The sequence below is a fragment of the Garra rufa genome, chromosome 1, assembly GCF_049309525.1.
Source record: "Garra rufa chromosome 1, GarRuf1.0, whole genome shotgun sequence".
Classification (NCBI taxonomy): domain Eukaryota; kingdom Metazoa; phylum Chordata; class Actinopteri; order Cypriniformes; family Cyprinidae; genus Garra; species Garra rufa.
The window spans coordinates 77,997,668-78,025,142 of NC_133361.1; the positions used below are offsets into that span (position 1 = coordinate 77,997,668).

The following is a 27,475-nucleotide window of genomic DNA, read 5'->3' on the forward strand; positions in this document are numbered from 1 at the left end:
ATCCCTGTTTGCAGGTCGCTTTCGGAAAAGCTTGCACTTCCTGGACTGGAACGCTGCCCAAGGCACCGCTGGGATTTGAACCCAGGATCTCCTGTTTACGAGACAGGCACTTTAACCAACTAAGCCACGGCGCCAAACCGCACGCAAGGCTGTCGGGAGGGTGACTCCAAGGGTCAAAACATCCAGAGGCTGGCCAGGTGCTGGTACGCTTAAAAGAGAATATCTACTGCCTGAGGGCAAGACTGCACAGTATGAGAGTTACCAGAAAGCCAAAAGCCACGACTCTGGTGGGACTCGAACCCACAACCTTTGAATGGCCTCATCCGGCAGTCTAGAAGTCCAATGCGCAATCCATTGCGCCACAGAGCCCGTCGGTATGCCAGGCTGGGCCACTGAGGCCTTTTCTGACAGATTTGTGCCCGTCCACCTCGGCTGAGTGGCACGCTGTGTGGGCAGAAAGACAGGTCCTCAGGTCTTTGCACAATTGAGGCACGGTTCAAAAACATAGAGTGTCATCGGGATCTCCCATCCAACAGCGAGGCCAGAGACAGACACTGGTGGAAAGGCACCGCTGGGAAGCAAACCCAGGATCGCCTGTTTACAAGACAGGCGTTTTGACCAGCTAAGCCATGGCGCCTCATGGTGGGACCCGTTAGCCTGGGATGCTATCTTTCAAAAGCAGGTGAGAGGGTAGTGTTGCAAGAGAAACCGCCCGCTGTCCTCGAGCTCCTCTGTGTCCCCATTCGCCGTCCGTTTTTTGGTAAAGCATGACGTCGGCTGTATTGTGGCGCGCAACCAAAGGCATCGCTGGGATTTGAACACAGGAACTCCTGTTTACTAGACTAGCCGGGCAGCACGTTCGCCCTCCGGAAGGGCGACTCAGGTGATCCAGGCTTCCAGAGAAGAGGCCAGCTGTTGGCTGACCGGGCGCTGGACAGCTTTAAGGCGTTTGCCGACAACTGAGTCGGGGCGGTTTTCAAACTTAACCACTCGCTGCCCTCGCTATCCCTGTTTGCGAGTCGCTTTCGGAAAACCTTGCGCTTGCTGGACTGGAACGCCGCCCAAGGCACCGCTGGGATTTGAACCCAGGATCTCCTGTTTACGAGACAGGCACTTTAACCAACTAAGACACGGCGCGAAACCGCATGCAAGGCTGTCGGGAGGGTGACTCAGAGGGTCAAAACATTCAGAGGCAGGCAAGGTGCTGGTACGCTTAAAAGAGAATGTTGACAAATTTCTACTGCCTGAGGGCAACACTGCACAGTATGAGAGTTACCAGAAAGCCAATACTCTGGTGGGACTTGAACACACAACCTTTGAATGGCCTCATCTGGCAGTCTAGAAGTCCAATGCGCTATCCATTGCGCTACAGAGTCATACAGTGAACAAGCAGAGCCGCATGAAGGCTGACCTTCCGGGTCTGTGGCCGTCCAGCGGTAAGAGAGCGCGTGCTCTCTCTGCAGGAAGGACAGGCCCTCGGGTCTCTGCACAATTGCAGTGTCCAGTGTCGTTTGAAAGGCAGAGGCACTGTAAGGGCCTCAGGTCCAAGGGAGGGCAAAAAGATCCAAGCTGCCATTTGCAAGGCACCGCTGGGATTCGAACCCAGGATCTCCTGTTTACTAGACAGGTGCTTTAACCAACTAAGCCACGGCGCCAACCCGCACGTTAAGCGTGGGGATGGCGGCTTAGACGATGCATGAATCAACACTTCGAACGTCCTGCTGCCTCCACTTGATGCAAGACAGTGATTGCCATACCTCACTGAATTGGTTCTTGGGCATGTTTTGCTACCTTTTAAATATGATTGACATTTTTTTTAAATCAATGTACGCTGAGAACAGGAGGCCTCCAAATGATTTCTGCTGTCCGATTGCAACACTGCGCATGATGGGATTAACAAAATGGCAAAAAAAAAAAGCTGAGTCGGGGCTGTTTGCAAAGTTACCCACTCGCTATCCCTGTTTGCAGGTCGCTTTCGGAAAAGCTTGCGCTTGCTGGACTGGAAAACCGCCCAAGGCACCGCTGGGATTTGAACCCAGGATCTCCTGTTTACGAGACAGGCACTTTAACCAACTAAGCCATGGCGCCAAACCGCATGCGAGGCTGTCGGGAGGGTGACTCCAAGGGTCAAAACATCCAGAGGCTGGACAGGTGCTGATACGCTTAAAAGAGAATGTCTACAAAATTCTACTGCCTGAGGGCAACTCTGCACAGTATGAGAGTTACCAGAAAGCCGAAAGCCACGACTCTGGTGGGACTCGAAACCCACAACCTTCGAATGGCCTCATCTGGCAGTCTAGAAGTCCAAAGCGCTATCCATTTCATTTCATTTATTTCATTTATTCATTTAGCCGACGCTTTTATCCAAAGCGACTTACAATTGGGAATACAACAAGTGATTCATCCTAAGGAGGCAGATCAACATAGGAAGTGTTCAAAAATACCATATATCAGGCGTTGTTAGAAGAGTGCAGGCTAGAAGGAGAAGATCAAGAAAGAGAGGAAAAACAGGCTAGAAGGGAGGATTTTTTTTTTTTTTTTTTTATTGAGTCAGATAGTGTCGAAAAAGATGGGTTTTCAGCAGTGGTTTGAAAGCTGTTAAGGAGTCTGCATTCCGGATAGGGGTGGGAAGATCATTCCACCAGGCAGGAACGTTGAACGAGAATGTTCTGGACAGTGATTTAATACCTCTCTGTGGTGGTACAATGAGGCGTCTTTCACTAGAGGATCTCAGTCTTCTGGAAGGAGTGTAGATGTGTAGTAGTGAATGGAGGTAGGCTGGTGATGATCCGGTGGCTGTCCTATAGGCCAGCATCAGTGTCTTGAATTTGATGCGTGCTGTAACCGGTAGCCAGTGCAGGGATATGAAGAGAGGTGTGACATGGGCCTTTTTGGGCTCGTTGAAGACCAGTCGTGCTGCTGCATTCTGAATCATTTGTAGAGGCTTGATTGTACATGCTGGAAGACCAGCTAAAAGAGCATTGCAGTAGTCCAGCCTGGAAATGACCAGGGCCTGGACGAGGAGTTGTGTAGCATGCTCTGTTAGGAAGGGCCTGATCTTTCTGATGTTGTACAATGCAAACCTGCAAGATCGAGCGGTCTTAGCAATGTGATCTTTGAAAGTCAGTTGGTTGTCAAATCCATTGCGCCACAGAGCCCGTAGGCATGCCAGGCTGGGCCACTGAGGCCTTTTCTTACAGATTTGTGCCCGTCCAGCTCGGCTGAGTGGCACGCTGTGTGGGCAGAAAGACAGGTCCTCAGGTCTTTGCACAATTGAGGCACGGTTCAAAAACATAGAGTGTCGTCGGGATCTCCCATCCAACAGCGAGGCCAGAGAGAGCCACTGATGGAAAGGCACCGCTGGCATGCGAACTTAGGATCGCCTGTTTACAAGACAGGCGCTTTGACCAGCTAAGCCACGGCGCCTCCTTGGTGGGACCCGTTAGCCTAGGATGCTATCCTTCAAAAGCAGGTGAGAGGGTAGTGTTGCAAGGGAAACCGCCCGCTGTCCTCGAGCTTCTATGTGTCTCCATCCGCCATCCATTTTTTGGTAAAGCACGACGTTGGCTGTATTGTGGCGCGCAACCTGAGGCATTGCTGGGATTCGAACCCAGGCTGACCTTCCGGGTCTGTGGCCGTCCAACGGTAAGAGAGCGTGTGCTCTCTCTGCAGGAAGGACAGGCCCTCGGGTCTCTTCACAATTGCAGTGTCCAGTGTCGTTTGAAAGGCAGAGGCTCTGTAAGGGCCTCAGGTCCAAGGGAGGGCAAAAAGATCCAAGCTGCCATTTGCAAGGCACCGCTGGGATTCGAACCCAGGATCTCCTGTTTACTAGACAGGCATTTTAACCAACTAAGCCACGGCGCCAACCTGCATGTTAACCGTGGGGATGGCGGCTTAGATGATGCATGAATCAACACTTCGAACGTCCTGCTGCCTCCACTTGATGCAAGACAGTGATTGCCATACCTCACTGAATTGGTTCTTGGGCATGTTTTGCTACCTTTTAAATATGATTGGCATTTTTTTTAAATCAATTTACGCTGAGAACAGGAGGCCTCCAAATGGTTTCTGCTGTCCGATTGCAACATTGCACATGATGGGCTTAACAAAATGGCAAAAAGCACGACTCGAGCTCCTCTGTGTCCCCATTTGCCGTCCGTTTTTTGGTAAACACAAGCTCGGCTGTATTGTGGCGCGCAACCAAAGGCATCGCTGGGATTCGAACACAGGAACTCCTGTTTACTAGACTAGCCGGGCAGCACGTTCGCCCTCCGGAAGGGCGACTCAGGTGATCCAGGCTTCCAGAGAATAGGCCAGGGGTTGGCTGACCGGGCGCTGGACAGCTTTAAGGCGTTTGCCGACAACTGAGTCGGGCGGTTTTCAAACTTAACCACTCGCTGCCCTCGCTATCCCTGTTTGCGAGTCGCTTTCGGAAAACCTTGCGCTTGCTGGACTGGAACGCCGCCCAAGGCACCGCTGGGATTTGAACCCAGGATCTCCTGTTTACGAGACAGGCACTTTAACCAACTAAGACACGGCGCGAAACCGCATGCAAGGCTGTTGGGAGGGTGACTCAGAGGGTCAAAACATTCAGAGGCAGGCCAGGTGCTGGTACGCTTAAAAGAGAATGTTGACAAATTTCTACTGCCTGAGGGCAACACTGCACAGTATGAGAGTTACCAGAAAGCCAATACTCTGGTGGGACTTGAACACACAACCTTTGAATGGCCTCATCTGGCAGTCTAGAAGTCCAATGCGCTATCCATTGCGCTACAGAGCCATACAGTGAACAAGCAGAGCCGCATGAAGGCTGACCTTCCGGGTCTGTGGCCGTCCAGCGGTAAGAGAGCGCGTGCTCTCTCTGCAGGAAGGACAGGCCCTCGGGTCTCTGCACAATTGCAGTGTCCAGTGTCGTTTGAAAGGCAGAGGCACTGTAAGGGCCTCAGGTCCAAGGGAGGGCAAAAAGATCCAAGCTGCCATTTGCAAGGCACCGCTGGGATTCGAACCCAGGATCTCCTGTTTACTAGACAGGCGCTTTAACCAACTCAGCCACGGCGCCAACCCGCACGTTAAGCGTGGGGATGGCGGCTTAGACGATGCATGAATCAACACTTCGAACGTCCTGCTGCCTCCACTTGATGCAAGACAGTGATTGCCATACCTCACTGAATTGGTTCTTGGGCATGTTTTGCTACCTTTTAAATATGATTGACATTTTTTTTAAATCAATGTACGCTGAGAACAGGAGGCCTCCAAATGATTTCTGCTGTCCGATTGCAACACTGCGCATGATGGGATTAACAAAATGGCAAAAAAAAAAAGCTGAGTCGGGGCTGTTTGCAAAGTTACCCACTCGCTATCCCTGTTTGCAGGTCGCTTTCGGAAAAGCTTGCGCTTGCTGGACTGGAAAACCGCCCAAGGCACCGCTGGGATTTGAACCCAGGATCTCCTGTTTACGAGACAGGCACTTTAACCAACTAAGCCATGGCGCCAAACCGCATGCGAGGCTGTCGGGAGGGTGACTCCAAGGGTCAAAACATCCAGAGGCTGGACAGGTGCTGATACGCTTAAAAGAGAATGTCTACAAAATTCTACTGCCTGAGGGCAACTCTGCACAGTATGAGAGTTACCAGAAAGCCGAAAGCCACGACTCTGGTGGGACTCGAAACCCACAACCTTTGAATGGCCTCATCTGGCAGTCTAGAAGTCCAAAGCGCTATCCATTGCGCCACAGAGCCCGTAGGCATGCCAGGCTGGGCCACTGAGGCCTTTTCTTACAGATTTGTGCCCGTCCAGCTCGGCTGAGTGGCACGCTGTGTGGGCAGAAAGACAGGTCCTCAGGTCTTTGCACAATTGAGGCACGGTTCAAAAACATAGAGTGTCGTCGGGATCTCCCATCCAACAGCGAGGCCAGAGAGAGCCACTGATGGAAAGGCACCGCTGGCATGCGAACTTAGGATCGCCTGTTTACAAGACAGGCGCTTTGACCAGCTAAGCCACGGCGCCTCCTTGGTGGGACCCGTTAGCCTAGGATGCTATCCTTCAAAAGCAGGTGAGAGGGTAGTGTTGCAAGGGAAACCGCCCGCTGTCCTCGAGCTTCTATGTGTCTCCATTCGCCATCCATTTTTTGGTAAAGCACGACGTTGGCTGTATTGTGGCGCGCAACCTGAGGCATTGCTGGGATTCGAACCCAGGCTGACCTTCCGGGTCTGTGGCCGTCCAACGGTAAGAGAGCGTGTGCTTTCTCTGCAGGAAGGACAGGCCCTCGGGTCTCTTCACAATTGCAGTGTCCAGTGTCGTTTGAAAGGCAGAGGCTCTGTAAGGGCCTCAGGTCCAAGGGAGGGCAAAAAGATCCAAGCTGCCATTTGCAAGGCACCGCTGGGATTCGAACCCAGGATCTCCTGTTTACTAGATAGGCACTTTAACCAACTAAGCCACGGCGCCAACCTGCATGTTAACCGTGGGGATGGCGGCTTAGATGATGCATGAATCAACACTTCGAACGTCCTGCTGCCTCCACTTGATGCAAGACAGTGATTGCCATACCTCACTGAATTGGTTCTTGGGCATGTTTTGCTACCTTTTAAATATGATTGGCATTTTTTTTAAATCAATTTACGCGGAGAACAGGAGGCCTCCAAATGGTTTCTGCTGTCCGATTGCAACATTGCACATGATGGGCTTAACAAAATGGCAAAAAGCACGACTCGAGCTCCTCTGTGTCCCCATTTGCCGTCCGTTTTTTGGTAAACACAAGCTTGGCTGTATTGTGGCGCGCAACCAAAGGCATCGCTGGGATTCGAACGCAGGATCTCCTGTTTACTAGACTAGCCGGGCAGCACGTTCGCCCTCCGGGAGGGCGACTCAGACGATCCAGGCTTCCAGAGAATAGGCCAGGGGTTGGCTGACCGGGCGCTGGACAGCTTTAAGGCGTTTGCCGACAACTGAGTCAGGGCGGTTTGCAAAATTAACCACTCGCTATCCCTGTTTGCAGGTCGCTTTCAGAAAAGCTTGCGCTTGCTGGACTGGAACACTGCCCAAGGCACCGCTGGGATTTGAACCCAGGATCTCCTGTTTACGAGACAGGCACTTTAACCAACTAAGCCACGGTGCCAAACCGCACGCAAGGCTGTCGGGAGGGTGACTCCAAGGGTCAAAACATCCAGAGGCTGGCCAGGTGCTGGTACGCTTAAAAGAGAATATCTACAAATTTCTACTGCCTGAGGGTAAGACTGCACAGTATGAGAGTTACCAGAAAGCCAAAAGCCACGACTCTGGTGGGACTCGAACCCACAACCTGTGAATGGCCTCATCCGGCAGTCTAGAAGTCCAATGCGCAATCCATTGCGCCACAGAGCCCGTCGGTATGCCAGGCTGGGCCACTGAGGCCTTTTCTGACAGATTTGTGCCCGTCCAGCTCGGCTGAGTGGCACGTTGTGTGGGCAGAAAGACAGGTCCTCAGGTCTTTGCACAATTGAGGCACGGTTCAAAAACATAGTGTCATCAGGATCTCCCATCCAACAGCGAGGCCAGAGAGAGCCACTGATGGAAAGGCACCGCTGGCATGCGAACTTAGGATCGCCTGTTTACAAGACAGGCGTTTTGACCAGCTAAGCCATGGCGCCTCCTCGGTGGGACCCGTTAGCCTGGGATGCTATCTTTCAAAAGCAGGTGAGAGGGTAGTGTTGCAAGAGAAACCGCCCGCTGTCCTCGAGCTCCTCTGTGTCCCCATTCGCCGTCCGATTTTTGGTAAAGCACGACGTCGGCTGTATTGTGGCGCGCAACCAAAGGCATCGCTGGGATTCGAACACAGGAACTCCTGTTTACTAGACTAGCCGGGCAGCACGTTCGCCCTCCGGAAGGGCGACTCAGGTGATCCAGGCTTCCAGAGAAGAGGCCAGCTGTTGGCTGACCGGGCGCTGGACAGCTTTAAGGCGTTTGCCGACAACTGAGTCGGGCGGTTTTCAAACTTAACCACTCGCTGCCCTCGCTATCCCTGTTTGCGAGTCGCTTTCGGAAAACCTTGCGCTTGCTGGACTGGAACGCCGCCCAAGGCACCGCTGGGATTTGAACCCAGGATCTCCTGTTTACGAGACAGGCACTTTAACCAACTAAGACACGGCGCGAAACCGCATGCAAGGCTGTCGGGAGGGTGACTCAGAGGGTCAAAACATTCAGAGGCAGGCCAGGTGCTGGTACGCTTAAAAGAGAATGTTGACAAATTTCTACTGCCTGAGGGCAACACTGCACAGTATGAGAGTTACCAGAAAGCCAATACTCTGGTGGGACTTGAACACACAACCTTTGAATGGCCTCATCTGGCAGTCTAGAAGTCCAATGCGCTATCCATTGCGCTACAGAGCCATACAGTGAACAAGCAGAGCCGCATGAAGGCTGACCTTCCGGGTCTGTGGCCGTCCAGCGGTAAGAGAGCGCGTGCTCTCTCTGCAGGAAGGACAGGCCCTCGGGTCTCTGCACAATTGCAGTGTCCAGTGTCGTTTGAAAGGCAGAGGCACTGTAAGGGCCTCAGGTCCAAGGGAGGGCAAAAAGATCCAAGCTGCCATTTGCAAGGCACCGCTGGGATTCGAACCCAGGATCTCCTGTTTACTAGACAGGCGCTTTAACCAACTAAGCCACGGCGCCAACCCGCACGTTAAGCGTGGGGATGGCGGCTTAGACGATGCATGAATCAACACTTCGAACGTCCTGCTGCCTCCACTTGATGCAAGACAGTGATTGCCATACCTCACTGAATTGGTTCTTGGGCATGTTTTGCTACCTTTTAAATATGATTGACATTTTTTTTAAATCAATGTACGCTGAGAACAGGAGGCCTCCAAATGATTTCTGCTGTCCGATTGCAACACTGCGCATGATGGGATTAACAAAATGGCAAAAAAAAAAGCTGAGTCGGGGCTGTTTGCAAAGTTACCCACTCGCTATCCCTGTTTGCAGGTCGCTTTCGGAAAAGCTTGCGCTTGCTGGACTGGAAAACCGCCCAAGGCACCGCTGGGATTTGAACCCAGGATCTCCTGTTTACGAGACAGGCACTTTAACCAACTAAGCCATGGCGCCAAACCGCATGCGAGGCTGTCGGGAGGGTGACTCCAAGGGTCAAAACATCCAGAGGCTGGACAGGTGCTGATGCGCTTAAAAGAGAATGTCTACAAAATTCTACTGCCTGAGGGCAACTCTGCACAGTATGAGAGTTACCAGAAAGCCGAAAGCCACGACTCTGGTGGGACTCGAAACCCACAACCTTCGAATGGCCTCATCTGGCAGTCTAGAAGTCCAAAGCGCTATCCATTTCATTTCATTTATTTCATTTATTCATTTAGCCGACGCTTTTATCCAAAGCGACTTACAATTGGGAATACAACAAGTGATTCATCCTAAGGAGGCAGATCAACATAGGAAGTGTTCAAAAATACCATATATCAGGCGTTGTTAGAAGAGTGCAGGCTAGAAGGAGAAGATCAAGAAAGAGAGGAAAAACAGGCTAGAAGGGAGGATTTTTTTTTTTTTTTTTTTATTGAGTCAGATAGTGTCGAAAAAGATGGGTTTTCAGCAGTGGTTTGAAAGCTGTTAAGGAGTCTGCATTCCGGATAGGGGTGGGAAGATCATTCCACCAGGCAGGAACGTTGAACGAGAATGTTCTGGACAGTGATTTAATACCTCTCTGTGGTGGTACAATGAGGCGTCTTTCACTAGAGGATCTCAGTCTTCTGGAAGGAGTGTAGATGTGTAGTAGTGAATGGAGGTAGGCTGGTGATGATCCGGTGGCTGTCCTATAGGCCAGCATCAGTGTCTTGAATTTGATGCGTGCTGTAACCGGTAGCCAGTGCAGGGATATGAAGAGAGGTGTGACATGGGCCTTTTTGGGCTCGTTGAAGACCAGTCGTGCTGCTGCATTCTGAATCATTTGTAGAGGCTTGATTGTACATGCTGGAAGACCAGCTAAAAGAGCATTGCAGTAGTCCAGCCTGGAAATGACCAGGGCCTGGACGAGGAGTTGTGTAGCATGCTCTGTTAGGAAGGGCCTGATCTTTCTGATGTTGTACAATGCAAACCTGCAAGATCGAGCGGTCTTAGCAATGTGATCTTTGAAAGTCAGTTGGTTGTCAAATCCATTGCGCCACAGAGCCCGTAGGCATGCCAGGCTGGGCCACTGAGGCCTTTTCTTACAGATTTGTGCCCGTCCAGCTCGGCTGAGTGGCACGCTGTGTGGGCAGAAAGACAGGTCCTCAGGTCTTTGCACAATTGAGGCACGGTTCAAAAACATAGAGTGTCGTCGGGATCTCCCATCCAACAGCGAGGCCAGAGAGAGCCACTGATGGAAAGGCACCGCTGGCATGCGAACTTAGGATCGCCTGTTTACAAGACAGGCGCTTTGACCAGCTAAGCCACGGCGCCTCCTTGGTGGGACCCGTTAGCCTAGGATGCTATCCTTCAAAAGCAGGTGAGAGGGTAGTGTTGCAAGGGAAACCGCCCGCTGTCCTCGAGCTTCTATGTGTCTCCATCCGCCATCCATTTTTTGGTAAAGCACGACGTTGGCTGTATTGTGGCGCGCAACCTGAGGCATTGCTGGGATTCGAACCCAGGCTGACCTTCCGGGTCTGTGGCCGTCCAACGGTAAGAGAGCGTGTGCTCTCTCTGCAGGAAGGACAGGCCCTCGGGTCTCTTCACAATTGCAGTGTCCAGTGTCGTTTGAAAGGCAGAGGCTCTGTAAGGGCCTCAGGTCCAAGGGAGGGCAAAAAGATCCAAGCTGCCATTTGCAAGGCACCGCTGGGATTCGAACCCAGGATCTCCTGTTTACTAGACAGGCACTTTAACCAACTAAGCCACGGCGCCAACCTGCATGTTAACCGTGGGGATGGCGGCTTAGATGATGCATGAATCAACACTTCGAACGTCCTGCTGCCTCCACTTGATGCAAGACAGTGATTGCCATACCTCACTGAATTGGTTCTTGGGCATGTTTTGCTACCTTTTAAATATGATTGGCATTTTTTTTAAATCAATTTACGCTGAGAACAGGAGGCCTCCAAATGGTTTCTGCTGTCCGATTGCAACATTGCACATGATGGGCTTAACAAAATGGCAAAAAGCACGACTCGAGCTCCTCTGTGTCCCCATTTGCCGTCCGTTTTTTGGTAAACACAAGCTCGGCTGTATTGTGGCGCGCAACCAAAGGCATCGCTGGGATTCGAACGCAGGATCTCCTGTTTACTAGACTAGCCGGGCAGCACGTTCGCCCTCCGGGAGGGCGACTCAGACGATCCAGGCTTCCAGAGAATAGGCCAGGGGTTGGCTGACCGGGCGCTGGACAGCTTTAAGGCGTTTGCCGACAACTGAGTCAGGGCGGTTTGCAAAATTAACCACTCGCTATCCCTGTTTGCAGGTCGCTTTCAGAAAAGCTTGCGCTTGCTGGACTGGAACACTGCCCAAGGCACCGCTGGGATTTGAACCCAGGATCTCCTGTTTACGAGACAGGCACTTTAACCAACTAAGCCACGGTGCCAAACCGCACGCAAGGCTGTCGGGAGGGTGACTTCAAGGGTCAAAACATCCAGAGGCTGGCCAGGTGCTGGTACGCTTAAAAGAGAATATCTACAAATTTCTACTGCCTGAGGGTAAGACTGCACAGTATGAGAGTTACCAGAAAGCCAAAAGCCACGACTCTGGTGGGACTCGAACCCACAACCTGTGAATGGCCTCATCCGGCAGTCTAGAAGTCCAATGCGCAATCCATTGCGCCACAGAGCCCGTCGGTATGCCAGGCTGGGCCACTGAGGCCTTTTCTGACAGATTTGTGCCCGTCCAGCTCGGCTGAGTGGCACGTTGTGTGGGCAGAAAGACAGGTCCTCAGGTCTTTGCACAATTGAGGCACGGTTCAAAAACATAGTGTCATCAGGATCTCCCATCCAACAGCGAGGCCAGAGAGAGCCACTGATGGAAAGGCACCGCTGGCATGCGAACTTAGGATCGCCTGTTTACAAGACAGGCGTTTTGACCAGCTAAGCCATGGCGCCTCCTCGGTGGGACCCGTTAGCCTGGGATGCTATCTTTCAAAAGCAGGTGAGAGGGTAGTGTTGCAAGAGAAACCGCCCGCTGTCCTCGAGCTCCTCTGAGTCCCCATTCGCCGTCCGTTTTTTGGTAAAACACGACGTCGGCTGTATTGTGGCGCGCAACCAAAGGCATCGCTGGGATTCGAACGCAGGAACTCCTGTTTACTAGACTAGCCGGGCAGCACGTTCGCCCTCCGGAAGGGCGACTCAGGTGATCCAGGCTTCCAGAGAAGAGGCCAGCTGTTGGCTGACCGGGCGCTGGACAGCTTTAAGGCGTTTGCCGACAACTGAGTCGGGCGGTTTTCAAACTTAACCACTCGCTGCCCTCGCTATCCCTGTTTGCGAGTCGCTTTCGGAAAACCTTGCGCTTGCTGGACTGGAACGCCGCCCAAGGCACCGCTGGGATTTGAACCCAGGATCTCCTGTTTACGAGACAGGCACTTTAACCAACTAAGACACGGCGCGAAACCGCATGCAAGGCTGTCGGGAGGGTGACTCAGAGGGTCAAAACATTCAGAGGCAGGCCAGGTGCTGGTACGCTTAAAAGAGAATGTTGACAAATTTCTACTGCCTGAGGGCAACACTGCACAGTATGAGAGTTACCAGAAAGCCAATACTCTGGTGGGACTTGAACACACAACCTTTGAATGGCCTCATCTGGCAGTCTAGAAGTCCAATGCGCTATCCATTGCGCTATAGAGCCATACAGTGAACAAGCAGAGCCGCATGAAGGCTGACCTTCCGGGTCTGTGGCCGTCCAACGGTAAGAGAGCGTGTGCTCTCTCTGCAGGAAGGACAGGCCCTCGGGTCTCTGCACAATTGCAGTGTCCAGTGTCGTTTGAAAGGCAGAGGCACTGTAAGGGCCTCAGGTCCAAGGGAGGGCAAAAAGATCCAAGCTGCCATTTGCAAGGCACCGCTGGGATTCGAACCCAGGATCTCCTGTTTACTAGACAGGCGCTTTAACCAACTAAGCCACGGCGCCAACCCGCATGTTAAGCGTGGGGATGGCGGCTTAGACGATGCATGAATCAACACTTCGAACGTCCTGCTGCCTCCACTTGATGCAAGACAGTGATTGCCATACCTCACTGAATTGGTTCTTGGGCATGTTTTGCTACCTTTTAAATATGATTGACATTTTTTTTAAATCAATGTACGCTGAGAACAGGAGGCCTCCAAATGATTTCTGCTGTCCGATTGCAACACTGCGCATGATGGGATTAACAAAATGGCAAAAAAAAAAAAAGCTGAGTCGGGGCTGTTTGCAAAGTTACCCAGTCGCTATCCCTGTTTGCAGGTCGCTTTCGGAAAAGCTTGCGCTTGCTGGACTGGAAAACCACCCAAGGCACCGCTGGGATTTGAACCCAGGATCTCCTGTTTACGAGACAGGCACTTTAACCAACTAAGCCACGGCGCCAAACCGCATGCGAGGCTGTCGGGAGGGTGACTCCAAGGGTCAAAACATCCAGAGGCTGGACAGGTGCCGATACGCTTAAAAGAGAATGTCTACAAAATTCTACTGCCTGAGGGCAACTCTGCACAGTATGAGAGTTACCAGAAAGCAGAAAGCCACAACTCTGGTGGGACTCGAAACCCACAACCTTTGAATGGCCTCATCTGGCAGTCTAGAATTCCAATGCGCTATCCATTGCACCACAGAGCCCGTAGGCATGCCAGGCTGGGCCACTGAGGCCTTTTCTTACAGATTTGTGCCCGTCCAGCTCGGCTGAGTGGCACGCTGTGTGGGCAGAAAGACAGGTCCTCAGGTCTTTGCACAATTGAGGCACGGTTCAAAAACATAGAGTGTCGTCGGGATCTCCCATCCAACAGCGAGGCCAGAGAGAGCCACTGATGGAAAGGCACCGCTGGCATGCGAATTTAGGATCGCCTGTTTACAAGACAGGCGCTTTGACCAGCTAAGCCACGGCGCCTCCTTGGTGGGACCCGTTAGCCTAGGATGCTATCCTTCAAAAGCAGGTGAGAGGGTAGTGTTGCAAGGGAAACCGCACGCTGTCCTCGAGCTTCTATGTGTCTCCATTCGCCGTCCATTTTTTGGTAAAGCACGACGTTGGCTGTATTGTGGCGCGCAACCTGAGGCATTGCTGGGATTCGAACCCAGGCTGACCTTCCGGGTCTGTGGCCGTCCAACGGTAAGAGAGCGCGTGCTCTCTCTGCAGGAAGGACAGGCCCTCGGGTCTCTTCACAATTGCAGTGTCCAGTGTCGTTTGAAAGGCAGAGGCTCTGTAAGGGCCTCAGGTCCAAGGGAGGGCAAAAAGGTCCAAGCTGCCATTTGCAAGGCACCGCTGGGATTCAAACCCAGGATCTCCTGTTTACTAGATAGGCACTTTAACCAACTAAGCCACGGCGCCAACCCGCATGTTAATTGTGGGGATGGCGGCTTAGACGATGCATGAATCAACACTTCGAACGTCCTGCTGCCTCCACTTGATGCAAGACAGTGATTGCCATACCTCACTGAATTGGTTCTTGGGCATGTTTTGCTACCTTTTAAATATGATTGACATTTTTTTTAATCAATTTACGCTGAGAACAGGAGGCCTCCAAATGGTTTCTGCTGTCCGATTGCAACATTGCACATGATGGGCTTAACAAAATGGCAAAAAGCACGACTCGAGCTCCTCTGTGTCCCCATTTGCCGTCCGTTTTTTGGTAAACACAAGCTCGGCTGTATTGTGGCGCGCAACCAAAGGCATCGCTGGGATTCGAACGCAGGATCTCCTGTTTACTAGACTAGCCGGGCAGCACGTTCGCCCTCCGGGAGGGCGACTCAGACGATCCAGGCTTCCAGAGAATAGGCCAGGGGTTGGCTGACCGGGCGCTGGACAGCTTTAAGGCGTTTGCCGACAACTGAGTCGGGGCGGTTTTCAAAGTTAACCACTCGCTGCCCTCGCTATCCCTGTTTGCGAGTCGCTTTCGGAAAACCTTGCGTTTGCTGGACTGGAACGCCGCCCAAGGCACCGCTGGGATTTGAACCCAGGATCTCCTGTTTACGAGACAGGCACTTTAACCAACTAAGACACGGCGCGAAACCGCATGCAAGGCTGTCGGGAGGGTGACTCAGAGGGTCAAAACATTCAGAGGCAGGCCAGGTGCTGGTACGCTTAAAAGAGAATGTTGACAAATTTCTACTGCCTGAGGGCAACACTGCACAGTATGAGAGTTACCAGAAAGCCAATACTCTGGTGGGACTTGAACACACAACCTTTGAATGGCCTCACCTGGCTGTCTAGAAGTCCAATGCGCTATCCATTGCGCCACAGAGCCCGTCGGTATGCCAGGCTGGGCCACTGAGGCCTTTTCTGACAGATTTGTGCCCGTCCAGCTCGGCTGAGTGGCACGCTGTGTGGGCAGAAAGACAGGTCCTCAGGTCTTTGCACAATTGAGGCACGGTTCAAAAACATAGAGTGTCATCGGGATCTCCCATCCAACAGCGAGGCCAGAGACAGACACTGGTGGAAAGGCACCGCTGGGAAGCAAACCCAGGATCGCCTGTTTACAAGACGGGCGTTTTGACCAGCTAAGCCATGGCGCCTCCTCGGTGGGACCCGTTAGCCTGGGATGCTATCTTTCAAAAGCAGGTGAGAGGGTAGTGTTGCAAGAGAAACCGCCCGCTGTCCTCGAGCTCCTCTGAGTCCCCATTCGCCGTCCGTTTTTTGGTAAAACACGACGTCGGCTGTATTGTGGCGCGCAACCAAAGGCATCGCTGGGATTCGAACGCAGGAACTCCTGTTTACTAGACTAGCCGGGCAGCACGTTCGCCCTCCGGAAGGGCGACTCAGGTGATCCAGGCTTCCAGAGAAGAGGCCAGCTGTTGGCTGACCGGGCGCTGGACAGCTTTAAGGTGTTTGCCGACAACTGAGTCGGGGCGGTTTTCAAAATTAACCACTCGCTGCCCTCGCTATCCCTGTTTGCGAGTCGCTTTCGGAAAACCTTGCGCTTGCTAGACTGGAACGCCGCCCAAGGCACCGCTGGGATTTGAACCCAGGATCTCCTGTTTACGAGACAGGCACTTTAACCAACTAAGACACGGCGCGAAACCGCATGCAAGGCTGTCGGGAGGGTGACTCAGAGGGTCAAAACATTCAGAGGCAGGCCAGGTGCTGGTACGCTTAAAAGAGAATGTTGACAAATTTCTACTGCCTGAGGGTAAAAAGAAATGATTTCCAAATGAAACTACTTGAATAATTCACTCTTCAGTGAAACACTATATTTGTCTATTAATTAGACTAAATAAATTACAATATATGGTAAATTCAACCTTTAAACTGCATTCCAGTGAAAACCCCAGTCATACCTTACAGTAGCCTATCATTAAGAACATTAAGAGATCGAAATAAAGGGGAAAATAACGAATATAAACGAATAATACAAATATTACGTAAAAAAATAGGATCCGTTAATGGACAAGAATGTGGGATGCTTAAAATATTTTTTGTAGGGCTATTTTATTTGATGTACTTTGTAATATTTATTCATGATAAACTTTTGAATGCTGTCTACATTGGGCACAGACAGCATCGCCTATTGTTAATATAATAATTTAATATTGTATTAATTTATAGAATAATTGATACAGTCATTTGTTAACTCAAAATAAAATAGTAATAAACCTATCTAATCCTGGGTTACTATGGTCACGCAGGTTTGTTTATCTAGTAAACTCGTGGCATAAGGATGTCATTCCCACGAGTTAATATGACGTTTCCACGAGTTAATATCTCGTGGCCACAACATAAGGATGTCGTTACCTTGACAAAATGATCTCATGGCCACAACATAATATGACATTCCCACGAGTTAATATGACGTTCCCACAAATTAATATCTCGTGGCCACGACATAATATCACGTTCCCACGAGTTTATATGTCGTGGCCACAACAAACATAAGTGAACCGAAGGTGTCCCCTGGCGGGCACCGTACAGTATAAATGTTTTGATGTCTGTTGCTTTTTGCCATTAAACTGGAGATAAATTTCATTTGTTTAAATCCTAGACCTGATGCAGCGGAAAGAGGAGAGTCAAGAACTGAATAAAAAGGAAGGTGAAAATCTGTATAAAAATTTTGATGGCATAGCTGAAGAAAAATGTTGGTTGTTTATCAACTAAAAATACTTCCACACCAACTAGAAGCCTCTCCTGCGATCAGTGTGGAAAGTGTTTCACTAGATATGGAAACCTTGAATGCCATATGAGAATTCACACTGAAGAGAAGCCTTACACATGCCAACAGTGTGGAAAGGGTTTCACTAGATATGCAAACCTTGAATACCATATGAGAATTCACAGTGGAAAGAAGCCTTTTGCATGCCAACAATGTGGAAAGAGTTTCACTGGAAAAGCAAGCCTTAACAGACACATGCGAATGCACTCCGGAGAGATGTTCACCTGCCAACAGTGTGGGAAAAGTTTCTTAGATAGGGGAAACCTTAGCAACCACATGAGCGTTCACACTACATAGAGACCTTTCACCTGCTCTCAGTGTGGAAAAAGTTTTGTTCAAAGACGAATACTTCAAGCACATATGAGAGTTCACAATGAAGAGAAGCCTCACGTATGTTTGCACTGTGGAAAGAGTTTTAAACAAAAAGTAACATGTACCACCCATTTGAGAATTCACACTGGAGAAAACCCATTCGTATGTGACCAGTGTGGAAAGGGCTTCAGACGTAAAGAACATGTAATGCTGCACATGAGAGTTCACACTATCCACAAACCAGACGGACCTCATATGTCAGTTGCAATTCCGATGGTAGCTTTCTTTTTTCTATTACAGAAGTAATATACTGTAGAAATCAATGTGTTCTGGTCATTATCCATTCCATTATCTATGATGACACTTTACTGTGAGTTTAAAAGAACCTGTTATTTCCAGTTTGATTAGAAATACCAATTCTGAGTGGTAGCATAAACATGCTATTTTGGTGTTGTTCCCCAGCCCCTTTCCAGAATAAAGTTATGCCTTTACAGCTTTACATTTTGGATACTCTGCCAAAATAAATCATATATTTGATTTTGATTATCATGAGTCCATTTTTCATAAAATTTCTGTTTAATATCCTGCCAGTTCTCATAAGAACTGGACAAAGTTTTAAGGAGGCGTAGCAAAAAACAGTACTTTACTTTTCAAAATAGCCACTACTGTAATGGGTGGAGTCTTAATGTAAGCTATTGAATGTGATCAGCATGAGCATCAGCATTTAATTCTTCTAGAACAAAAGGTTCAAAATATTTAACCATATGAAAAGTGAATTTTTGAACTGGTGCTGGCCCCATAGGGTTGCTTAGCCCTGGATTATTTTACTGATGGAGCCACCTTCTGTAGATCTATAGATAGCCCAAGTTTAAGAGACGTTCTGTGAGAGTCACCTCACGTAGTCACTGTTTGGACCAAAAAAATGCCATGAAAGGCAGCTTGAATCTCGTCAATCCCACGATCCCACGGTCTTTACGAGGGGTGACTTTTTTGTGGAGGGCAAATTCAGACCTTATTATCTTTCATTATGTAACATAAATGCATAGATTCTGAAAGTTTAGATTGTAAGGTTTCAAAAGATACTACATGTGTCTATATTTGTGCAACAATATGTATAACATTTTCATAAAATGACGCAATTCCTATACCGGTACCAGTATTACAAGCTTAAAGGGATGGTTCGGAGTAGAATTGACTTTATTGCTATGCACTCCGAAGCCCATCTAAATACCCCATCCGAAGTTTTTTTTACCTTAGTCGAACATTTATGGAGATATTAGAGTTTTTCGAATTGCTTGTTACAGGAGTGAATGGTACATGTAATGTATCCCGTAAATTGCACCACTAAACGTGCAAGTAATCTTACCAAACTTGTACAGTAGTGTAAATAGGTTATGTTAGGGTGACCATATTCTGAGAATCCAAAAAGAGGACCCCCCCCCCCCCCCCCGCGATTCAGCAAAGGTACCCAAGTGCTCAATAATGACAAAGCGCTTTTAGAAATCACACATTTATTTAAATTCTCTTTCTGTTTGAACTGAATCGTATATGAAAACCTTATTGCCCTGTAAAAAATATAATCTCTTTAAGTATTTTCTTTATACAGGACTAAAGCAAACATAAATAAATAATAGATAAAATGCTTAAATAAGAATTGCACTGTTAAATTTTTCTCTGAAACTACATTTGCGTTTCGGCATGTTAGTGACACACAGCTCTTGCAGCGCAGATCCTCGTTTGTTTTGTTTTGACAATTGGGTCTTTCACGTCATCAGACAGGTACCCAGGGCTGGACTGGGGTTAAAATTCAGCCCTGGACAAATTCAGCCCATCCGGCCCACAAGTTCCACATGAAAGTTTTCTTGGGTTCCCTGGTGAAAAAAAACCCTAGCTTAAACCAGCATGTGATGGGCTGGTTTTAGCTGGTCAGCAGGCTAGTTTTAGAAGGGTTTTGACCACTTTTCCAGCTTGGCCAGGCTGGACTTCGCTGGTCAGGCTGGGAAACCACCAACTAAAAGACCAGCTAAAACCAGCTACTTCCAGCCTAAACTGGCCAACCAACCTAGGCTGGTTTAAGCTGTTTATTTCAGCAAGGTTATAGGGTCTTTAAATGGAGTACATGAATGAATAAAACAGAACATAAACAAATAATGATAAATACTGCGGAATTCAAATGCAACAAACTTAATTGCATTTTTGTCACAGAGAAATGCATGCAGTAAAGCATTGATTTTGAGCTAGAATGCAGGAAATTTGTTGCTAATAAATTATGTAATAAAAAAACATTCAGTAACAATAATCATCACCCTCATGTCGTTCCAAAACTGTATGGCTTACTTTCTTCTGTGGAACACAAAAGATATTTTGTAGAATGTAATCAAACATATTTGGTTACCCTTGATTTCTACTCTATAGACAAAAAGTTTTGAATTTCTCAAAGTATCTTCCTTGATGTTACACAGAAGAAAAAAAGTTCATACAGGATTAAAATTACATGATGTTGAGTAAATGATGGCAATTTTTATTTTTGGGTGAACTGTCCCTTTAAGAACTTTATTATGTAAAGTAAACACCTAATTTATATAAGACCCATATTTAATTGTTTAATCAGGCTCTTATTGAATTAACATTTTACTCCAATTAAAACGAATTACAACTAAACATTTAAAAGAAAGAAATTATTGCTTAGAATATTAATATTAGTAAGACGGTGGTCACAAGAAAACATTAGTTATATGGTTTTTAAAATAAATAGTAAAAATAAACTATGAAATTTGTAATAATTTTGTTTTGACAGTAATTATTTATTGGCGTTTTCCACTTTACTTTACATGCAGTGACAGTATCCAATGTCGTGGCTGTTTTCAGCCAGCCCAGCAGAACTTACAGAACCTTTAATGTTCTCATATCACATGACTGTATAACACAATTCTGTGTGTTATCTGAATGGATCAAGCAACTTACACTGTTTATCACTGTACATCGTGGCAGAAGCGCAGCGCGCCTTCGTCAGCACTGTGCGGGTGATTGATCCCACCGCTTCACACTTTTCGGCTATTTGCGGTTTTGAATGCGCTATAATTTAAAATAGCGGCTAATATGGGGGAGGTCTCCCTCGCTTCGGTGATCGGCCCACTGGGAATGTCCCGGTGCTCCCGATGGCCAGTACATCCCTGCAGGTACTTCAGAATAATGCCGGTGTGCTGTGGCTGCATTTAAAGTGTTGAATTAATGACGGTCAGTGAAATGACGTAATAAACCCGGACATTTTATGATATTTTACAAAATCCCCCCGGACATAATTTTATAGCCAAAAAGGAGGACATGTCCAGGTAAAAGAGGACGTATGGTCACCCTAAGTAACGTCATTTCATATTTAAAATACAAAATGAGTAACTATTACAGAACATGTTACCACCCAGCAAACACAGTACGTTGTGAGGACGTGGCCAGTTGGTCGTCATTTGGTCAGCGTGACATTACTTTATGACAACGTCGTGAGGACGTTGTGGTAACGTTCCATATTTTTGAATTTTGGCTAACGTCCCAGAAACGTCGTAGGCACGTCCTTAAAAGACGTTGCTGGTTGGTCGCGTGGGATACGTTATAGCGACGTGGTCAGCAGGTCTCCAACTAACTTTTCATATTATTGCACTACATGTATTAAGCTTATTTTTAAAGGTGTAAACCGTTTTAATAGCCAATAATATGGGGAATATACTGAATTCGTCAAGCATTTTGCATGATGGAATGAATTATTGTATAACCCGTCATTTAAAATATAGAAATGTTTGTCATCAAATTAATGGCAAAACAAAAACCAAATAGTTTGCTTAGCAAATGGTGATAATTTATGGTTGTGAATGGTTTATTGAAAGGGGGAACGGGACAAATGTTAAGGTTAAAACCATGGTTAAAACCAGCGCACGTCACTTTCTGAGTGCTGCGTAAGTGCCCCGTGCGCGTACCCGTCATTAACGGTCAACTTCCAGAAGACGGACGAGAAGGAAAAGGTAAGCGCTTAAAATCTTCTCTTATTCATATTTTTTTGCTGATATAACGTTAGATGACACGTAAGATAAGTAGTGTTTTGTGTTTTTGGAGGTTTTCTATATTAATTTAATAAATAAATGCCCTGTTTGGTTAATGTTAAAGTTAATTAGCTTAGTTCTGGAGGCGGTCTGTGGTAACGTTAAGTTAACTTTTAAAATCCTAAATTAAAATGTTATACCTTATTTTTAGTCTAGTTTGAAATTTACCCACGATAAACTATACAGTATTCATTTTTTTTTAACTTCTACCATAGTAACGTTGACTGCTTGTCGTTCGCATCTGACTATGCTCATGCTAGCCTAGCCGTAATGTAAACTTAAATATAAACCACTGATGTTATATAAACTTTTAATTAGACCGAGGCTGCCGAAATCCCATTCAGTGTATGTGGGATTAATAATGTCCTGCTTTCCTGTCGATTAACAGGCCTGTAAATGGTGTAATTTGCTCGTTACATGTTATTGGTTTTTACATACAACATTTTTACATACATAACTTGCATCATTTTTATGCTAGTGACTTTTCATTGACAAACAGGTCTGATAGTTTAGTTTTAACAAATATGTATCCAACAAATAGTTCACTATTTTATGTCCTTACTGCCAGTGAACCAGTTGAGTCATTCAGTGAGTTGCTTATTAGAAATGATGTTCATTGTTACTATGTAGTAGTTTAAGGATTTTGGCTAAGGTCCCAGAAACGTCGTGGGCACGTCCTCAAAGCTGGTCTCTGGATAATTTTTCATATTGTTGCACTAAATGTATTGAGCCTATTTTTTTTAAGTAGTAGTTTGAATGCTTTATTCATTGTTCATTGTTTTATCAATGTTTTATTTAAAACTAACATACTTTTTTTAATAACAGGTGGAGAGAGAGTCTGGGCAGCAGCAACACGACAACCATGTTTATGATTAGGGATGGGTATCAAGTACAGGTAACTTACTGATTTGGTTCCTGACTTGTTCAGTACCAAAAAATATATATAAAGCAACAGGACTAATGGTGCTGCTATTTGTATTTTAGACACAACCACATGACATCCAAACCATCTCTAAGTGTATGGCAGAAAGGATCCAGGATCAAGAGATCATCCATCATGAAGACTGTGTTCAAAAGAACCCAGCAAGTCCTCGGTAAAAAACTAAACCACATTGTTTCAGTGTCACTCAGGCACAACTATAGATTTAAATTGATTTCAGTGGCTTAAATATTTATATTTCAGGCCTCCCTGACCCTTCTGTTGTCCTGGATGTGAAGACATGCTGGAACTGCATTTTCTCATGGTTAAAGGAGTTGTGCTGCAGTATCCTTCCTGGACCCACACAACAAAATGCTCAGGAGGAGAGACAGGTAATCCACAGGGTTGGATTTATCATTTCAATTACTCATAGCTAGATAGATATCAATTGATAGTCTAATTCCAGAGCCTGTGAATGATTTTGTTTTTTCCTCAGTCAGGAGACATTTTTGTGAAATTGTTGATGCTCGTATGATTGTCATATGTCATGGTAACTTACAACAGTGGTTTTCAAACCTGGACCTGGGGACACACAGCACTATACATTTTGCACATCTCTCTTTACTGACAGATTTGTTCATGAAGCTCTTTCTTAAGGAGCTGATGATCTGAAGAAGGTGGGTTTAACAAGAGAGACGTACAAAATGTGCAGTGCTGTGGGTCACCTGGACCACAATTGTAAACCACTGCCTTCATGAGCACCTCCTGTGCTCCTGATCATTTTTAAACATGTTTAAAAAATATTTGAGTTGGCCTGAATTTGACCAATGTAAGACTCCCCTATTTCTAAATCATACACAACCACATCACTTTGCTGTGTTTCCCACAGGATTTGTTTGAGACTTTGGGGGCTGGACCTTCGTCTGTCTGGGGCATGGCCTAGTGTACAAAAGTATGTACTGTACATTTTAAACTTAATTTTTTCTATCTGGTGCACTTTGTATTAAGAGCTCCGACCCATGCTTAGTGTGGAAATTTAACAAAGAAAAAGTCAATGCAAATGACGTATCCCTCTTTTTGGTTCACGAGTTCGCCCTTACATCTAATCTGCTTGAGCGAGCATTAAGCATATTTTGGCGTGCTGTCCGGGGGAAGGGTTCCGGGCCGGAATACAGGCCGGAACCAGAGAACTCCCCCTGCTAGTGTAGGATCGGAACAGATTAGAAGTGGGGAGTAGGGGTGGAGGAGGGATGCCAAGAAACTATCGCTGGATGGAGGTAAGACGGCTGGTAATATATAGAGGATGCGCTGATTGAATGATTGGTTAAACAGGTTGCACCTGTGCCGAATGGGTTGATTATCTGATCGTGCTCCTCCTGAACCTTGTTTAATCAAACGTCATTTATTGTGGACTCTTAAGAGTTTCATGAATAAGTTTTAAGCTAAATCTCCTTGCCAGGTCACCTAATAGTAAGATCAAATTCTCTGTGAACATGGCCACAGATTGTGCCTTTCCTTTAGAAGCTGGAGAATAACTTAAGATTTCAAAAGGAAGATTTGCAGTTTTATACAAACTGTCTATAAAATTAATTGGTTAATTAGTTTTATTTATATTTTATGTGGATTCAAGGGAAAGGTGAAAAATGAGAAGGCCTAGGAATGACTGAGTAAGGCAGGCGTGAGGAAAATGAAGTAATCATCAGAATGTAAGTTCTTTGCAATCTGTGCATTGTTTATTACAAGATGTGTTTTCATTTAAATTCAAAGCTGAATTTTCAGCATCAATACTCCAGTTGTAAGTGTTCAAAATCATTCTAATATGCTGTGTTGCCCAATTTAGTTGTGTACACTAGGTTGGAATCACTTAAGTTTTTTTTTTTCTTTATGAAGACCTTAATAGCAAGGATGCATTAAACTGATCTGAAGTGGTAGTAAAAACATTTATAATGTTACAAAAGTAAAAAAAAAAAAAAAGGTAAACCTTAACTATGTATTTATAAAATTATCCTAAAAAGAAATCACAGTTTACACAGAAATATTAAGTAGCACAACTGTTTTCAACATTGATAATAATCAAAAATGTTTTTGAGCATCAAATCATATGAGAATGATCATGTGAAACTGAAGACTGGAGTAAAGGCTACTGAAGAATTCACCTTTGCCTCACAGGAAAGAAATGCATTTTAAAGTCTATTTGAAAAACAACAGAAAACGTATTTTAAATTAAAATATTTCACACTATTATTGTATTGTAAGTTAAATATAAATATAGCTTTGGTGTGTCGAAAAACATAAAAAAAAAACTGAAAGACTGCAGATTTTGACTGGTTGTGTGTACATACATTAGCAACATTAACAAGGTGATTCTCCCTTTCAGCTGCCAGAGAAGGATATTGACAGTACAGCCTCAGGATAGCGAAGAGGAAGAAAAACACCTTTGACATAATTTTCTCATACATTTGCCATGTGTTATAATAAAAAACAATAAACCTGACTACAATAATATGGTCAGTTTTATTAAAAGTTTCAAGTTTGCAAAGAATCTGGAGTATGTGGCACTGCATTAGAGGTACTCTTTGCTGAAAAAGACCAAGTGCTGAGCAGGAACCTTATTCTTTAGCAAAACTCCTCATCAACTCTCCAAGAGTAGACCAAGAGTGAAGAGTCACCCTCCTATCCTTCCCTCAGAAGAGAGTACCTTCTGCTGCTGTGGTAAGAAAGACATTCTTCTTTTTCTCTCACAACTGTCCAGAACCTAAATTCTCAGCAAAGAGTCTTCTCCACAGCTGGGGACAGTTCTAAGATTTTTCTGAAAAAGTCAACAGGCTCATTTACTGTATGTTTTTTGGGTGGGCCTAATACAGGGGATATGTAATCTCTACATTGTTATATTAACATGTTCTTACTGTTTATTAATGTTGCTATTTTCTTTATTTCTGTTATCTTCTGAGAAGAATTACGGTCCTTTGGTAATTGTTTAGGTTTTGCTTCTGAGAGTGAAGCAGTATTAAAGCACTTCACCACCAGATATTTGTAGCAGGTGTTTCATACACAGGACACTCAGAAAACAAATTAACTTAAAGTAATACAGAAATCACTACTGAATTGTTTCTATCTTTGTATCAGTATTTTTGTACCAAACTAGGGGAGTTCTGCTAATAAGAGTAGGCTACTGATAACTATTATTATACTATACCCATCATTAATTAAATATTTAATATTTTTCAATAAAAGTAAAACATTTTAATCAGTGGTTGTATTATTCTTTGATTACTATGTACTTTATGTGATGTGTTCAATTATCTGTGCTAATGACTTGGCAGCACTTTACATGGTACAATAATAGGTGTCATGTTTAAAATGCAATGGCTTAGTATATGTAGAAAATAACTGAATAAATGGTGATTTAATAAATGAATGCACTGTGTTTTTGCTGATTTTCTGTTGGAATTTAATGATTTTGTATTGGTTTGCATGTATGCAGTGAATATATTTACAAAAACTACAACAATTTGAAAACATAAGGATTTAGTGTTTGTTTTTTACAGCAGAAAATGTTTGAGTTTGTCAGTATATACTGATTTCAAGGTGGTAGGAACACATCCTCGGACAGGACTAAAGGTGAGAAGCAAATATTAAAAATACTGGGAAGGTGCTAGTTTGGTCGTTAGGACGTACTTGCCACGTCCTAGCAACGTAACGCAATAACGTCGCTACGACGAATATGGGAATCACAAAGTTACGTCGTTGGTACGTTATTTGGAACGTCGCCGCGACCAATGTGGTCCTTTATAGTAACGTGCTCACGACGTGCCAGTTTGGTCGTGGAGACGTACTCATCACGTTCCAGCAACGTACCAAATAACGTCGCTACGACGAATATGGGAATCACAAAGTTACGTCGCTGGCACGTTATTTGGTACGTCGCTGCGACGAATATGGTCCGGTCCAGTAACGTCGTCACGACGTAATTGTGTTAGCTGGGAATTTGCTTTTGTAAGCGAACCGGGCACACCTCTACGTTGTGAACTTCAACACTGTACAATCCATAACACTGCGTTAAGCCATCGTTTATCATTATCATTAGTTAAACTAATAAGGCAGACAGACAGTCAAGCTGCATCAATCACAAGACTTTTTAGACTACATTGCACTCACAGCTGAACAACAGAACTACAGAAACGCAAGTTAGCCGGTTACCAAGACATGTGCGGGGTTGTTACACACCATAACGTACACAAAGACGTATTTTGAACGATCGCTAGAAAATACAATTATTAATCATACTTACAGGTAGAAGTTCAGAGGAGCAAGCCGGTCCAAATAAACTGGGCACTGATCCATGTTTTAAAACCAAGCGTTTGGTGAATCTCCGTTGTAATGTTACTCCCCAAGATTAGAAAAGCAGTCATCAGTAAAATGACGCGAACACAACACAAGATTGGCATTGGACTGCTGAGGTGTTGAAAAAATTAATGTTAACCACTGATAGTTTCATCTTTCGGAAGGGCATATAAAACAAATTCACTCTCACAGGCTGTCACAGCGCAGGGCGTCTTCTTGACATGATGTAATCCACGTGAAAATGGTAGGCCTACTGTTTGTGGGCGGGCAAGTTGTTCGCGAAATTGAATGTGGGCGGACATTACGCAAATGTGTAGCTCGTGACGTGTGGCCATTACAGAAAAAAGATTCGAATTGCTGACGACTCGTTTAGGCGAATGTGAGCCGACTCTTTTTTTTTATAGACAAAAACTTTATTTATAGTGCACTGTCGGTGTCACAACTTTGCAGATAGTTTATGTTCACATACAGCTACATGACACACTACATGAAATATCATATTTGAAAAGGCATAATAGGGGCACTTTAAAAAAAATTTAAATGTCTCCTTTTTGTAT

General features: G+C 46.1%; 25 non-coding genes across 25 annotated transcripts; all 25 read right to left on the reverse strand.

Annotated features, from left to right (window-relative positions):
- Nucleotides 1-60: 60 nt before the first annotated feature.
- On the reverse strand, nt 61-134 carry trnat-cgu (transfer RNA threonine (anticodon CGU)). Its single transcript has one exon. It is a non-coding gene; the product is annotated as a tRNA-Thr (tRNA).
- Nucleotides 135-279: 145 nt separating this feature from the next.
- On the reverse strand, nt 280-369 carry trnar-ucu (transfer RNA arginine (anticodon UCU)). The gene is given in 2 exon segments: nt 280-315; nt 333-369. It is a non-coding gene; the product is annotated as a tRNA-Arg (tRNA).
- Nucleotides 370-1,064: 695 nt separating this feature from the next.
- Nucleotides 1,065-1,138, reverse strand: trnat-cgu (transfer RNA threonine (anticodon CGU)). Its single transcript has one exon. It is a non-coding gene; the product is annotated as a tRNA-Thr (tRNA).
- Nucleotides 1,139-1,581: 443 nt separating this feature from the next.
- On the reverse strand, nt 1,582-1,655 carry trnat-agu (transfer RNA threonine (anticodon AGU)). Its single transcript has one exon. It is a non-coding gene; the product is annotated as a tRNA-Thr (tRNA).
- A 359-nt stretch (nt 1,656-2,014) lies between these two features.
- trnat-cgu (transfer RNA threonine (anticodon CGU)) lies at nt 2,015-2,088 on the reverse strand. The gene has a single exon. It is a non-coding gene; the product is annotated as a tRNA-Thr (tRNA).
- A 1,702-nt stretch (nt 2,089-3,790) lies between these two features.
- On the reverse strand, nt 3,791-3,864 carry trnat-agu (transfer RNA threonine (anticodon AGU)). Its single transcript has one exon. It is a non-coding gene; the product is annotated as a tRNA-Thr (tRNA).
- A 604-nt stretch (nt 3,865-4,468) lies between these two features.
- On the reverse strand, nt 4,469-4,542 carry trnat-cgu (transfer RNA threonine (anticodon CGU)). The gene has a single exon. It is a non-coding gene; the product is annotated as a tRNA-Thr (tRNA).
- Nucleotides 4,543-4,985: 443 nt separating this feature from the next.
- Nucleotides 4,986-5,059, reverse strand: trnat-agu (transfer RNA threonine (anticodon AGU)). The gene has a single exon. It is a non-coding gene; the product is annotated as a tRNA-Thr (tRNA).
- Nucleotides 5,060-5,418: 359 nt separating this feature from the next.
- trnat-cgu (transfer RNA threonine (anticodon CGU)) lies at nt 5,419-5,492 on the reverse strand. The gene has a single exon. It is a non-coding gene; the product is annotated as a tRNA-Thr (tRNA).
- A 155-nt stretch (nt 5,493-5,647) lies between these two features.
- Nucleotides 5,648-5,738, reverse strand: trnar-ucu (transfer RNA arginine (anticodon UCU)). Its single transcript is given in 2 exon segments — nt 5,648-5,684; nt 5,702-5,738. It is a non-coding gene; the product is annotated as a tRNA-Arg (tRNA).
- Nucleotides 5,739-6,370: 632 nt separating this feature from the next.
- Nucleotides 6,371-6,444, reverse strand: trnat-agu (transfer RNA threonine (anticodon AGU)). Its single transcript has one exon. It is a non-coding gene; the product is annotated as a tRNA-Thr (tRNA).
- A 596-nt stretch (nt 6,445-7,040) lies between these two features.
- On the reverse strand, nt 7,041-7,114 carry trnat-cgu (transfer RNA threonine (anticodon CGU)). The gene has a single exon. It is a non-coding gene; the product is annotated as a tRNA-Thr (tRNA).
- A 155-nt stretch (nt 7,115-7,269) lies between these two features.
- trnar-ucu (transfer RNA arginine (anticodon UCU)) lies at nt 7,270-7,359 on the reverse strand. The gene is given in 2 exon segments: nt 7,270-7,305; nt 7,323-7,359. It is a non-coding gene; the product is annotated as a tRNA-Arg (tRNA).
- A 693-nt stretch (nt 7,360-8,052) lies between these two features.
- Nucleotides 8,053-8,126, reverse strand: trnat-cgu (transfer RNA threonine (anticodon CGU)). The gene has a single exon. It is a non-coding gene; the product is annotated as a tRNA-Thr (tRNA).
- A 443-nt stretch (nt 8,127-8,569) lies between these two features.
- trnat-agu (transfer RNA threonine (anticodon AGU)) lies at nt 8,570-8,643 on the reverse strand. The gene has a single exon. It is a non-coding gene; the product is annotated as a tRNA-Thr (tRNA).
- A 358-nt stretch (nt 8,644-9,001) lies between these two features.
- Nucleotides 9,002-9,075, reverse strand: trnat-cgu (transfer RNA threonine (anticodon CGU)). The gene has a single exon. It is a non-coding gene; the product is annotated as a tRNA-Thr (tRNA).
- Nucleotides 9,076-10,777: 1,702 nt separating this feature from the next.
- Nucleotides 10,778-10,851, reverse strand: trnat-agu (transfer RNA threonine (anticodon AGU)). Its single transcript has one exon. It is a non-coding gene; the product is annotated as a tRNA-Thr (tRNA).
- A 596-nt stretch (nt 10,852-11,447) lies between these two features.
- On the reverse strand, nt 11,448-11,521 carry trnat-cgu (transfer RNA threonine (anticodon CGU)). The gene has a single exon. It is a non-coding gene; the product is annotated as a tRNA-Thr (tRNA).
- A 155-nt stretch (nt 11,522-11,676) lies between these two features.
- Nucleotides 11,677-11,766, reverse strand: trnar-ucu (transfer RNA arginine (anticodon UCU)). Its single transcript is given in 2 exon segments — nt 11,677-11,712; nt 11,730-11,766. It is a non-coding gene; the product is annotated as a tRNA-Arg (tRNA).
- A 693-nt stretch (nt 11,767-12,459) lies between these two features.
- On the reverse strand, nt 12,460-12,533 carry trnat-cgu (transfer RNA threonine (anticodon CGU)). Its single transcript has one exon. It is a non-coding gene; the product is annotated as a tRNA-Thr (tRNA).
- Nucleotides 12,534-12,976: 443 nt separating this feature from the next.
- On the reverse strand, nt 12,977-13,050 carry trnat-agu (transfer RNA threonine (anticodon AGU)). The gene has a single exon. It is a non-coding gene; the product is annotated as a tRNA-Thr (tRNA).
- Nucleotides 13,051-13,411: 361 nt separating this feature from the next.
- On the reverse strand, nt 13,412-13,485 carry trnat-cgu (transfer RNA threonine (anticodon CGU)). Its single transcript has one exon. It is a non-coding gene; the product is annotated as a tRNA-Thr (tRNA).
- Nucleotides 13,486-14,363: 878 nt separating this feature from the next.
- On the reverse strand, nt 14,364-14,437 carry trnat-agu (transfer RNA threonine (anticodon AGU)). Its single transcript has one exon. It is a non-coding gene; the product is annotated as a tRNA-Thr (tRNA).
- Nucleotides 14,438-15,041: 604 nt separating this feature from the next.
- Nucleotides 15,042-15,115, reverse strand: trnat-cgu (transfer RNA threonine (anticodon CGU)). The gene has a single exon. It is a non-coding gene; the product is annotated as a tRNA-Thr (tRNA).
- A 934-nt stretch (nt 15,116-16,049) lies between these two features.
- On the reverse strand, nt 16,050-16,123 carry trnat-cgu (transfer RNA threonine (anticodon CGU)). Its single transcript has one exon. It is a non-coding gene; the product is annotated as a tRNA-Thr (tRNA).
- Nucleotides 16,124-27,475: the final 11,352 nt, after the last annotated feature.